The sequence below is a fragment of the Chaetura pelagica genome, unplaced genomic scaffold (assembly GCF_000747805.2).
Source record: "Chaetura pelagica isolate M959 unplaced genomic scaffold, ChaPel_1.0 scaffold53, whole genome shotgun sequence".
NCBI classification, from domain to species: domain Eukaryota; kingdom Metazoa; phylum Chordata; class Aves; order Apodiformes; family Apodidae; genus Chaetura; species Chaetura pelagica.
Window position 1 is genome coordinate 3,696,650 of NW_009952880.1, and position 11,583 is coordinate 3,708,232.

Below are 11,583 nucleotides of genomic sequence, written 5' to 3' on the forward strand. Positions count from 1 at the left end.
AATAAATGAATGGACACTGCATTAGCATCTGATGGAAATGAAGCCCAGGTCCCATTATGTATTTGCATATTTATTGTGGCAGTACTGGACCTGTATGCTTTTCTGGTAGAGATTCAGCAGGTACATAAATCATATCCATAGTCACATCTACATGGAAATAACCACTCTCAGGAATTTAATCTTCAGGTAACAAATTACACATAATCTGGGCAAGTCTTAAAATGTTGCAAGTTAGCAGGCTTATGGAAAGGAAAAAATCAGCATCCAAGAATAATTTCATAGGCTTCTTGTCTTCCTGATAAAACAACAGTAACACTGACAGTCAATAGTGTTGTGTCTTCGTTGTATTTGTGTATTTGTGCCACTAACTGCTGGCACATCAGGGAACTGTTGCTTGGATGGTGCACACTTACATATGTCATCCAAACATGTCACCAAAACATGTCACCACTGTTTTTTTGAAGTGTTCCATGAATACTTTTATCACAAGAATGTGAAGCCATATAAAGATGATTCTGTGGGACACTAGCAGCATCCTGAAAGCCACAGTAAAACACAAAGTAACGAAGGCTTTGATCCTCCTGCAAGAGGAGGCTTGGCTCTCTGCAAGAAGCTGGATGAACCTAGGTGATGTTTCCTTCCATCCTTTTGATCTGAAGAACTCTGCTTGTTAGTGAAGACAGCTTCTCCTAATCACAGTGAAGGGTTCTTGTTTGCTATTCTTTCACATTTACACTCTACCTCCAGAAAGAAGGAGAAGATGGAAATACTAGGAGTGCAGAACCAGAAAGCACTTACCGAGTTGCAGTATCTGTGGGAGGTATTTGCCAACAGGACTGATGGAGCATCTTTTCATCTTGCTGTTTGGAGAAGAAGTAGAAAAGAGGGAAGCATTTCTTGTGAGTCTTCTTGAACAATTATATGGGATGGTGCAGACATTGCTTACTCATTGCTTGGCAGAGAAATGACAAAGGTCAATAAATGCAAGGTAGGACTGTAGAGTGTGAGAGCACATGTGGGTAACGGAACAGGATTGACTGGGAAACAGGAAAATACAAATCTCCTGTTTGACCTCTGGCAATTATTTTTGCCAACATCTATATTTACATTTACTGCTGGATTGTCTCCAGTCCCTCAGTGAATGCCACTGAGGTGCTATATGACATCACTCTGCATCAATAAATGGTATTTTAGTATGTCTGGATATAGTTCAGTTTTTCAGCTCTGCATTAAAAATCTAAGCCTGTTTGGCTTATCTAGAAATGACACAGTTGGCTTTTTTGTTTTGTTTTTTCAAAGACAGCCATCTGTCTATCTCAAACCTATTCAGAGTTCCCACAGGCTAAGTATTTTTAACTATTTCAATTACAGTTGTATCAGCTCTTCTGTAGTTATTGCCTTGTAGCTTTTCCCTGCTGTATCAACATCCCCTTTTCTAGTCTCTTCTTAGGGAAATTATGATCTTGTTCCATGTATTTGGTGAGGAGCAAAAGTGTTTGTAAAGCTGTATTTTCAAGTGGTGTTTCTACCCACTGCTGTCTAAATATCCTGCCCAAGTAAAAGGTGTAAGCACATTTCTTTCTCAGCAAACTCTCCTTTGCTCTAAATCAGTGAAAAGAATGTGTTTTGTATTCACAGTCCTTGTGAATCTATTTAATTCTTGTTTTCTCTGAACCTTTAAACTTAGAAAAAACAATTTCAATGAATTAAAGGTAAGGCAGATGAGATGACCTGCTGCTGATGGCTTTGGTTCCACATAATAAAGGATTCTCAGTTAGGTAAGTAACCTGAGAATTTTATTTAGTGTTCAGCACATTTTATGTCTATATTTCTTTGTATCCTACACAACATTTTCCACAAAAGTTTAATAACTGCATTCAATACCATATAATTGCTCTATGAAGTTACATTTGATTAAGTCTTCTGTCTCTGCCTCAGCAAATACTACATTTTCCTAACTAGACCATATACATTTGGAGACTGAAAGTTATCTGACACAATCTAGCATCTAATTCCATTCCTCTTTCACTCAAGGCAATGCATACACTATCTTATTCAAGATGACAGAGTTTTCAGGAAGGCTAATACCTCTTTCTCTGACTCTGAATAAAAATTGCATTGGGACTACTCAGTGGCAACATTTGTAATGAGAAGTGAATTTTTGGAGTAGAAATAATTTTAATTACATTTGCTTTTCTCCAGAGACTCAGATTGTCCTGTCTTTGAAATAATCTAATATATTTTGCACCATAGGGCTCTGAATATATTTCGCTATGTTATTAAGACCATTATTTAGTTTAATACTGCAGTAACTATGAGCTGGTTTGGCCCATTGCCTGCAGAAGCTAATAAGATAGAGCCAGGCAAGTACTGCAAAGTTGCTTTTGCAGAGTTCTCTGTAAATCTCCCCCTTTAGGCTTATGGATTTGCATGAATATGGGATTGGCAGAGCATATGACCTCCTGCTGATAAAAGGAATGTAAGATTCAGAGCAACTCTGTGCTCTTGAATTCTCCAGCAAAAGTCTGTGGGCTCCTAGGGAACCAGAATTTAACCTCCTTCTGCTGTGGGCACAATAAGGCCTATAGAATTCATTTTTGTAAAATCCAAGAATTTATTTACTGGAATAAATATTTATGAGTATAAAATATTACAGGAGGGCAAAGATTCTGAATTTTGTCCAGCTGGTTGATCATGAAATACTGCCAACACATATTAGCAATTTCTAAGATAAGTATGACTGAGACATCTGTCCTCTCAATTGTCCACCTCAATGGTAATGCCATGAGCATTGTGACCAGTTTTGTTAACCTTTCTAACATTGTTTCTTTCACTAATTGCAACAGCAAGTATCTGCATGGAGGTAGCCTACAGGAGTAATTAAATCTGTGAAGCTGCCTGGCATGCAACCAGCCTAACAGGTACCCATCTCACAGCACCCATCTGGCTTATGACTGTGGGGTTCATGCAAAGAGCATTGATAATTACAAGTCTGGGGACAAAGAACAGCTGGAGTGTATCCAGCAACCCAGAATAGAAGGTACCTAGTGTGGCAAATGCTTCTTCTAGATCTGTTTATGATGCGCTATCATCTTCTTTGGCTATTCTTTATATATCCTTGTAGCATTGCAAAGGCTGGATTCCATACACCAAGAAAAACCTTCTGCATTAAAATATCAGTAACTTTCCAGGATACACAAGCCATCTGCTTCATTTTCGTAAGCTGACCAGCCTGTTCCTTCTCCACGTTCCAGTAAGAGAGAAGTTTGAATGTACTACCTGAGGTTCTTATTTGGTGACATCTGATTTTGTGGGAATCAGGAGCTGCTACAGCTTTATCCTATGGATTCTTAAAGTCCAGAGGAGAGAACAAGAGGCTTGGAAAATCTAAACTTAATGGCATTTCTACAGTCTAGCACTTCCATTAATATTAGGAAAAGGGTTCTCCTAGAAAAAATCAAGTCTTGTCATTGCTAGTGTCTCTCATCCCCAAAAAACAGGTGCCCACAATACCTATATATATGGTGTTTATAGAAGCAGATGGGGATTGTGCTCTTCTTAAGGAAAAAGGCTTCTTCTGTCAATACATAGTTCTTCCATGCTGCCTATGGCACTTGTTTGGGGAATCTTCAGGAAGACAGAACTTCCCTAAAGGCTGCCCTGGTTTGAGAGATCAGTCATGTTCTGAGGTTAAGACATATATCAAATGTCTTTTGTACAATGTCTGCAGAAGCCATAATTGTTGAATGACTCTTGAACATTGTTATGTGAAAAGAAAAGGAGTTACAGACTCACAACACAAGCAATTTCTGGGATGGCAGCCAATCCACCCACCCATTCCCCTGAACAACTGAACAATTGCAGAAAAGCCGGACGAAGACACAAAGAGTAATAGAGGCCCACACGGGTCACTCAGTTCTGTTTTGTCCAATTAGGTGAACTGGGCAACAGCTGTTAGTTTGTGCAGTTTCTAATCTGCACCAGTCTATACCCTCAAGTAGAAGAATGCATCCCAGTATCTTAAAACTAACTTCAGACCTATATTAGATGAATGAAAAGTTCCATTATAATGGGCTATAAGAAAAACAGAGAAATTCAAGGACTTCATCAAAGTCCTTAAAAGGAAAATATTAAATAAAATTCTCAAGTTTTCTGAAGGAAGTGCTCTGCTACCGTGTTACGGAGAGGTTGGGGGAAAGAGCCCAAATTTACCCAAACCACCAATGTGACCCCAAATGTGGTTGTTGTTTTAATGCTGAGTATGGGAACTGGATATACCAATGAGTCACCTGAGAATGTAATGACACTAGAACAACCTGTGTCTTCCATTTACATTCTCTTGGGTTGGGCAACATACAGAATTTCATACAAATATGGAATGTTACCATTTCACCTCAATGATTCTTCTCCCTTTTTAACAGTTTCTCCTGAATATGAGGAACTGACAGTCCTCTCTAACCCTTCATAAGCCTAAGCAAAGTAAACCATGATCTTTTAATTTTTCCTCATAAAATGGATACTCCATTTTCAAAAGCCATCTGTGTTCTGATTTCAACTTAGGTTTGTTTTTCTTGAGCACAGATGAGTAGGACACAAACACAATGTATTTCAGTGTCTTGTTCAAAAGGGGTCTTTTTGTGATTCTCTGCTTTCTTGGTGTTGATATTATCTCTCAACTTGGTGCCATCTGCAGATTTCTTTAGCAAGTAATTGGATTCTGCTTCCTTGGCCATGAATATATTAAGCAGCATAGGTCCCCATACCGATCACTGAGACAGTAACCTCCACCATCCTTGTAACACTTTTTAAAATATTACTTTGGGCAGTTTTTTCTTTGTACAGATCTCTGTCATCTTCACATTGATCACTAATATCTTCAACTGAAAGAATAATTTCCTATAAAGTTATATGAAATGCTTAACTTAAATCTACATAGATGATATCTGCTACATTTCCTTTGTGTGGGAAATCACTGGTATTAAAAAATATATTGGATTAGTCTGCATGAGCTATATTTGAGAAAACCATTCTGCCATTTAGTCTATTTTTGATTGCCTCTCTGCTCTTACTGATGCATTCCTCCAAAACCTGTTCTAAAATTTTACAGAGAGTCAAAATCCCATTAAAAGGCCTAGTATTGCTCAGAATCATGTTTTCTTTCTTCTGTGAAGTTAGGTACTGTATTTACAGTCTTCCAGACAACATTTACAGTTTCCCTAGGTCCTTCCTACTGGACTTGCCGTTTCACATTACAATTTTTTTAATGGTCTGGGGTAGGAATTTCCTACATCCTGGATTTTATTACATTTAATGGTCTATTTTTTGTTTCCATCATGGAAATTTGGAGCCCTAATGCTCTGACATAATTAAGAATTTACATGTGTTCATATTGCAATTTAACACAAGGAACTCAGCCTATCCATAATTATTTTTACAGCCATTTTTTCTGCAAGAGCTTCACACCCACACAGTCGGAGTCCAAATTGCTCCTGTTTCCTGTTGATTCATTGAACATTTAGTAAATAAATCACTATTCCACTTTGTTCAGGCCTTTACTGCGAGCAGTTTCCAATCAGTTTATGTTGAGAAATTTATGATCATATACAATTTGCACTATTAGCTATTTCACCTATTTATTTTTAATTTTTTTAAAGAGTATAATCCACATTGCTGTCAAAATCTGCATTTTCTTAATTCCATTGTACTATACTTCCAGTGTTTCCATTAACATAGTGATTTTCCCAAAGACCTTCTAGTTTAACAATAGCATTGCAGCTTTACTTTTTTACAGTCAAAATGTCACTAGTTTTACATAACTTTCCTAACCTTGCAGCTGCTACAACCCTGTTTTAGGCTGTCGTATATAGTCTGTAATTTAAAATATTTCAAGAATATTTTGTAGCACTTAAAACAAAAAGAAATTGGGCACTGACTGCTTACTAAGTCTTCATTTTCTCAGGTTTTAACATAAAAGTTGTTTATTGTTTGGCATTTAAATGCCATCATCTAGGATTTTTGTGATAAAATACCATGTATTTCCTATTAGAATTTCCCTAGAGGTTTTATAAACTCTATTCATTATTCATTCTCATACTGTTGGGGTTTTTTGTTTGTTTGGGTTTTTTCTATTTTAGGGTCTCTAACTTCCTTTAGTAACAAATGGTTTCAAAGTGGTAATTTAAATTCATACTGGTGCGGCTCTGAGGAAATCAAAGGATCAACTTTCAGTTGTGTTTTTTTGTGATACAGATACTAACCTAGTAAAAAAAAGGCCTGAATCCTTCTCGTGTTTCCTGCATGTTGGCAGGACATTTAGCCATATTCTCGTCTAGCATGAGCTTAGATGTGTAATGAAGCTTTCTATGGAAAACTTTATTTCAAGCACCTAACAAAGCGATGATTTTCAGAAGGACATCACTCTTGGCAGGTCACCAAAGGGCAGCAGGGAGAGTCTTTACCCATATGTGGAGAACTGGCCTCCAAAAGAGTCTCTCACTGAAATTGACTGTAATAGAGAGACGTAAAAGAAAAAAAAATAGGAAAGGAGAAACGGTGGCAATACTGCGGGGCAGGGGCCGTGGCTGGAACTTCATCCCGAGCTGCACACAGGTCTGGGAGCTGCAGCCTAAGACTGCAAAGCAAGGGATGCAGGCCAATAAAGACGATCCTTGTGGATCAATACTGTGTTCATTGTCTGCTGCTGCTGGACCAAAGGAGGGAGAAGAACAAAAAAGAGAGAGGAGAAGGAACACCAAATAAAAGGAGCCGAGATTAAAGCAGCCCTGTCACCAGACTTGGGGCTAGTGAGGACAACAGTGTCAGACTCCTCGCCTCTCCATCACTCCTGAGACCATCAGCAGAAAGCTCTTCAGGGCGATAGCGGTGAGTGGCCCTGCCACCCGTGCCGTGCCCAGACTCCAAAAAGAGCCGTCCCCTGTGCCCGGGCACACAGCAGCTTGGCTGCCAGAGGCACCAGAAGGACGAAGGCAGCAGCTTCTGCAGCCTCTGCTGTCCCTGCTGCTGGTGCCCGGGACCCCCCCCCCCTGCCACAACTTGCCTCACCCCCCGGTCAAGGGGGACATGAGCACAAGATCACCATCCAAACCTTTCACCTCTAACACCTTCTCCCCCTGGTTGTGTAACTGGCCCCCTACTCACAGGCACCTCGTCAACCCTCTATGGGAAAGGCTTCGTGCTCTCTTTACTCCAACCTATGATAGTCTTTCTTTCTCTTTACTGCCCAGGTATATTCACATAACCAGTTTTACACACACACACACTTTGAAAACTGTTACAGTAAAGTGGTATTTTAAACACATAATGTGTGTGTGTGTGTCTGTGTCTGTGTGTATCTGTGTGTGTGTGTGTCTGTGCTTCCAAGAGGAGCTTACCAATCGGTTATATATCTGGTGGCAGCAAGCCGGCCCCCAGCCAGGGACCGACCCACTGAAATAACTGAGAAGGCTATCCTGAGTATATAATTTGGTGTCAGAAAATCCTGATAAACAAACAGGGTGATTGTGCCCTGAGATAATGCGGCTTTGACCCAAAACTGGGTTTGGACCATACCATGAACTGTGCCTTCTCAAATCTTCATTTCTGGTGTTCAGTAATTTTCATTGTTGGCTTAAACTGCATTAAAGAATGCATTTAATAAAACCTCAAAGATAGAAATAATGATTCAGCCTCTCCCTGGGAGCAGCAACGGTGTATTTGACATGCATGACATACAGAAGATGCATATTTAGCTATTGATAGTTCTGATTTCTCCACATTTCTCTGCTGTCGTAAATATGCTCATCATTGAATGTTTCCACATGAAAGTGGGAAACACCATTTCAGACTCTACTCACCTTTCCCACAGCAATTCATCCAGCCTCCAGATTTTTCCTCTTTGCCATTGCTGTGCTTACCAGAGCACTAACCTGTGCATCACGTCCACTCACCCAGCCGCAAAACACTGCATCTCCAGCCTCTCAACCACATACCTGGCTTTTCTTCCTCAAAGAAACAGGGAAGGAGTATATTGACTCCTTCAAACATGAGAATTGCCCAAAGGCTGGAACTGCTGATTACAAGATTGTCTCTAGCCTAAAACTCCATCATCTGGAGCAGTTAGTTGGTACTCCTAAAGATGCCTCATGGACATCTGCAATGTTTCCAGATTCAATGCCAGCATTGATTCTTCATCCAACTAAAGCAACTGTTTAATTTAGTTAGAGATCACCAGAAAAAGAATTAAAATCTCCAAATGAAAATACTGACTTTGCAGAAAGTAAAAAAGGAAGGAATAACATACATATTTTTGGTTAAAAATCAGTTTTCAACTGCAAATCCTTTAAGAAAAAAAGGGTATGGATATGAAAACATAGTGACTCAAGGACCTATATTCTAGAAGTCTTCCCTGTGAACAGTCTCCTTGGCTGAACCTTGGCTTGACTCCCCAGTGCTGGTGTGCCTCCTGCTGATCTCTGTAGTGTCTACAAGGAGACTGTCAGGCTGGAGTACTCAGTCCAGGGTGGCCGAGGGTGGCTCCAAGATGCTCAGGCTGTCTCCAGGGTCAACTTCAAATACAGCCTGACTGTTGGGTCGAAAACCAAAACCTTTTCAGTCATTGGATAATAAGATGCAGGGGTGTTTCTCTGTGTCTGTATATGTGGGGAGGCTAGATCTCTTGTTTGTTCATTATTTTTCCGTTGAGCATTAGGAATACTTGAGATTAATTTGTCTATGATTGGAGAACAATTGAAATTACTTCTCATTTTTAAACAACATTGCTGAATGTTCACAAGAATCCTGTGTTGTCTATCTTTCCTACATAAATAATAACAGCTGTTTTCTCTGGCTATGAATATTACACGGCCAAACTAATCTCCAGTCCCCTTTTGCTTATTTTTTCGGTATTTTTTGCTGCTCCTTTAAAATAATATAGAAATACTTTTCAGCATGCTCAGCATATGCTACCTTTTGCAGGCAGAGTTACTGTCTCCTCGGTGTTTTCCATTAATCTCATGGTAGTAAGAGTTTAATTCCTTTCATTTGTAAATTTTTCTTTCTTTCTGCATGACTGTATGAACAGTCCACATTGCAAATCATTATTTCTAAATTATGCATCTTCTGCTGTAAGAAATTATCATCTGTAAGTCTTCTAGTGCCTGGTTTGTTAAAAAAAACCCTCCTGAGCTTTCTTCTCCAACCTCTCCCACATGTCACCCTCAATCAGAAATATCTCAGGAAGGTGGAATGATATTAGCCAAAAGGGAAATTTCTGTTATCATTAACCAAAATAGCTCCATGGCCAAGAGCTTCCAACAACAGGATCCTGGCTTTGGGAGCACAGGCTCTCATTCAGTTACCCCCTCATGAAGAGCATCACATGAGCATCCCTGCAACTGCACATTGCTCTCCTTGGCAGCACTTGTAATAGCCAGACCACTCTGATCATGGCTCTGCAATGTGCACACCCTTCCAAGCAGGGGTAGGTTTCTCCCTACCCTTTTGGTTTGTCAATGTTTAGCCACTTACATGACCAGAAAACTATATTGGCATCTCAGTATGATTTTGGGAGGCCTTAAAAATTAGTCTTAATTTTATATGCCTTAAAAAACCCGTTGGAGCACTATCTTCAATAGCAGTGGTGTAGCTAGAATCAATAACCCATTAATGCTATCCCAAATTGATGTCACACCAGAAAAGTGTTAGGAAAGCAAATAAAGTAGAAAAGTAACAAAAGAAAATATTACTTTCCCTTGAGAGAATGAGCAAATTACATTATCTCCAGACTATTTAAATGAGTGTGTGTAGCCATTACTGTTGATCCAGTGTGACATACACACTGAGCTGGTGACGAGTCAGAGAGCCAGAGTACAGTTGTCTTGGGCACCATGAGTGTGTCCATGCACCTTCCCATGCAATTGGTGTCTCAGTGCGTGGTCTAACTCCATCAGAGCTCAGTGACAGTTTGTGACAAGAAGGAATGAGAAAGAAGGTCCTAATGGCTTATCAGAACCATTAACAAAATTGGAGAGGTTGAACCGGTGCCTTAGAGCAAAATGATACATCACTGTATGACTCCTGAAATTGCCAACACTACTCATCCATTAAAGATGCAGCATTCCTGTTGCAGCTTGTGAAGCACTTGCTAGCACTGTCCATTTCAGGCAAATCATCACTAAATTCCTTAATTCTTATTCTGTTCTGCTAATGAGGATCCTGTGTATTTCTACATCTGGGGACCCTAATTATTCAAACACTTAAACCACCTACAGGCAAATTATCTTCTTTGACAGGGGAAGATGCAATCAATGACAAAAGAGTTCAGTCATTTTGGCTATCTTCTTGTTTAAGTGTTAATAGCCAGGAAAACAGAATATAAATTGAACATAATTTTGCTTTAATTAAGAAAAATAAATTGTGTATTCTATTTCCACTTGTGACACCTTGTTGGATGCTTAAAAATACAATTAAACTGAGGCCAGACAATTTCAGAAGTTAAGATTCTTGGCATCTGTGCTGAAGATAAGACAGCTGTCTACAAGAATGACCATCTGATATTATTTAATTTACAATCTTTGCTTTCAGTGCTTGTTCACTTATTTTTTCAGCTTGAATTTTTGCTTATTTAGACTATTTTTAATTTTTGGTTAATATTAATATAGTTATCTTTTTTTTTCCTCCTCCCTTTCTTGTTTTCTATAGACACTTCTCCATATTTGCCTGCTCCACCTCTTTCTTTGTGCATCTCAAATGCATCTGGGCAAGTCCACAGTGGAGACCTTGTGAATCATCAGATCTAATTTTCATTAAAATATATTCATGTAATGTTATGTAAGGCTGGATGATGATAGCTCTCCTTTTTGCAGGACCTTTGGCAGAGATCAAGCAATGCACAGGATGTGACCTTGACTTTGCTCCCTGAACAGTGATGAGTACATGTAGATATTGCTTGTTCTAAGAGTCATGTAAAACACACGTGCCAGACTCTATTCTCACTCGCTGCTCAGTAGCTGCTTGGTTATAATTTATTCCTGAGATGACAGAATGCAGTTTACAGCTTGTATTCTGTATACCTAATGAGACAATTATTCCAGGAGAGCCTGAGCTATTCAGCAAAATTGACACAGAGCAAACAGAGAGACTGTGCTGGGAACAAAGACTGAGTTTGCTCAACCCAAGGGTCTCCCAGTTAGGCTGTCATTTGCTTGCATGTGACTTCCCGTGGTGGAAAATGAGGTCTCATAAATTTGCCCTGAAAGGTGATTCAAGCCAGGTTTTCCAAGGCTATCTAAAAAATATTTGGGCTTTCAGAAGATGTTACTCTTCTCTGAATGTTAACTAGGAAATTATCTGAGTAAACTGAGAAGAAGTGAGGGGAGAGGGACGGACCTTTCCAACTGGCACAGTAAGAGTGCTGTCTACCAAAGGAGGGAGAGAGCCAAGAGACGACATTCAAGTTGTAAGCAGAGATATCTCAGTGTCTTCCAAAGCACTGTAACAGTGCACATATATTTAACACATTATTTTTAGTTTACAAATGTTTGTTGACAAGAGTGACAAATACAATGTGCAATTGAGAGTGAGGAG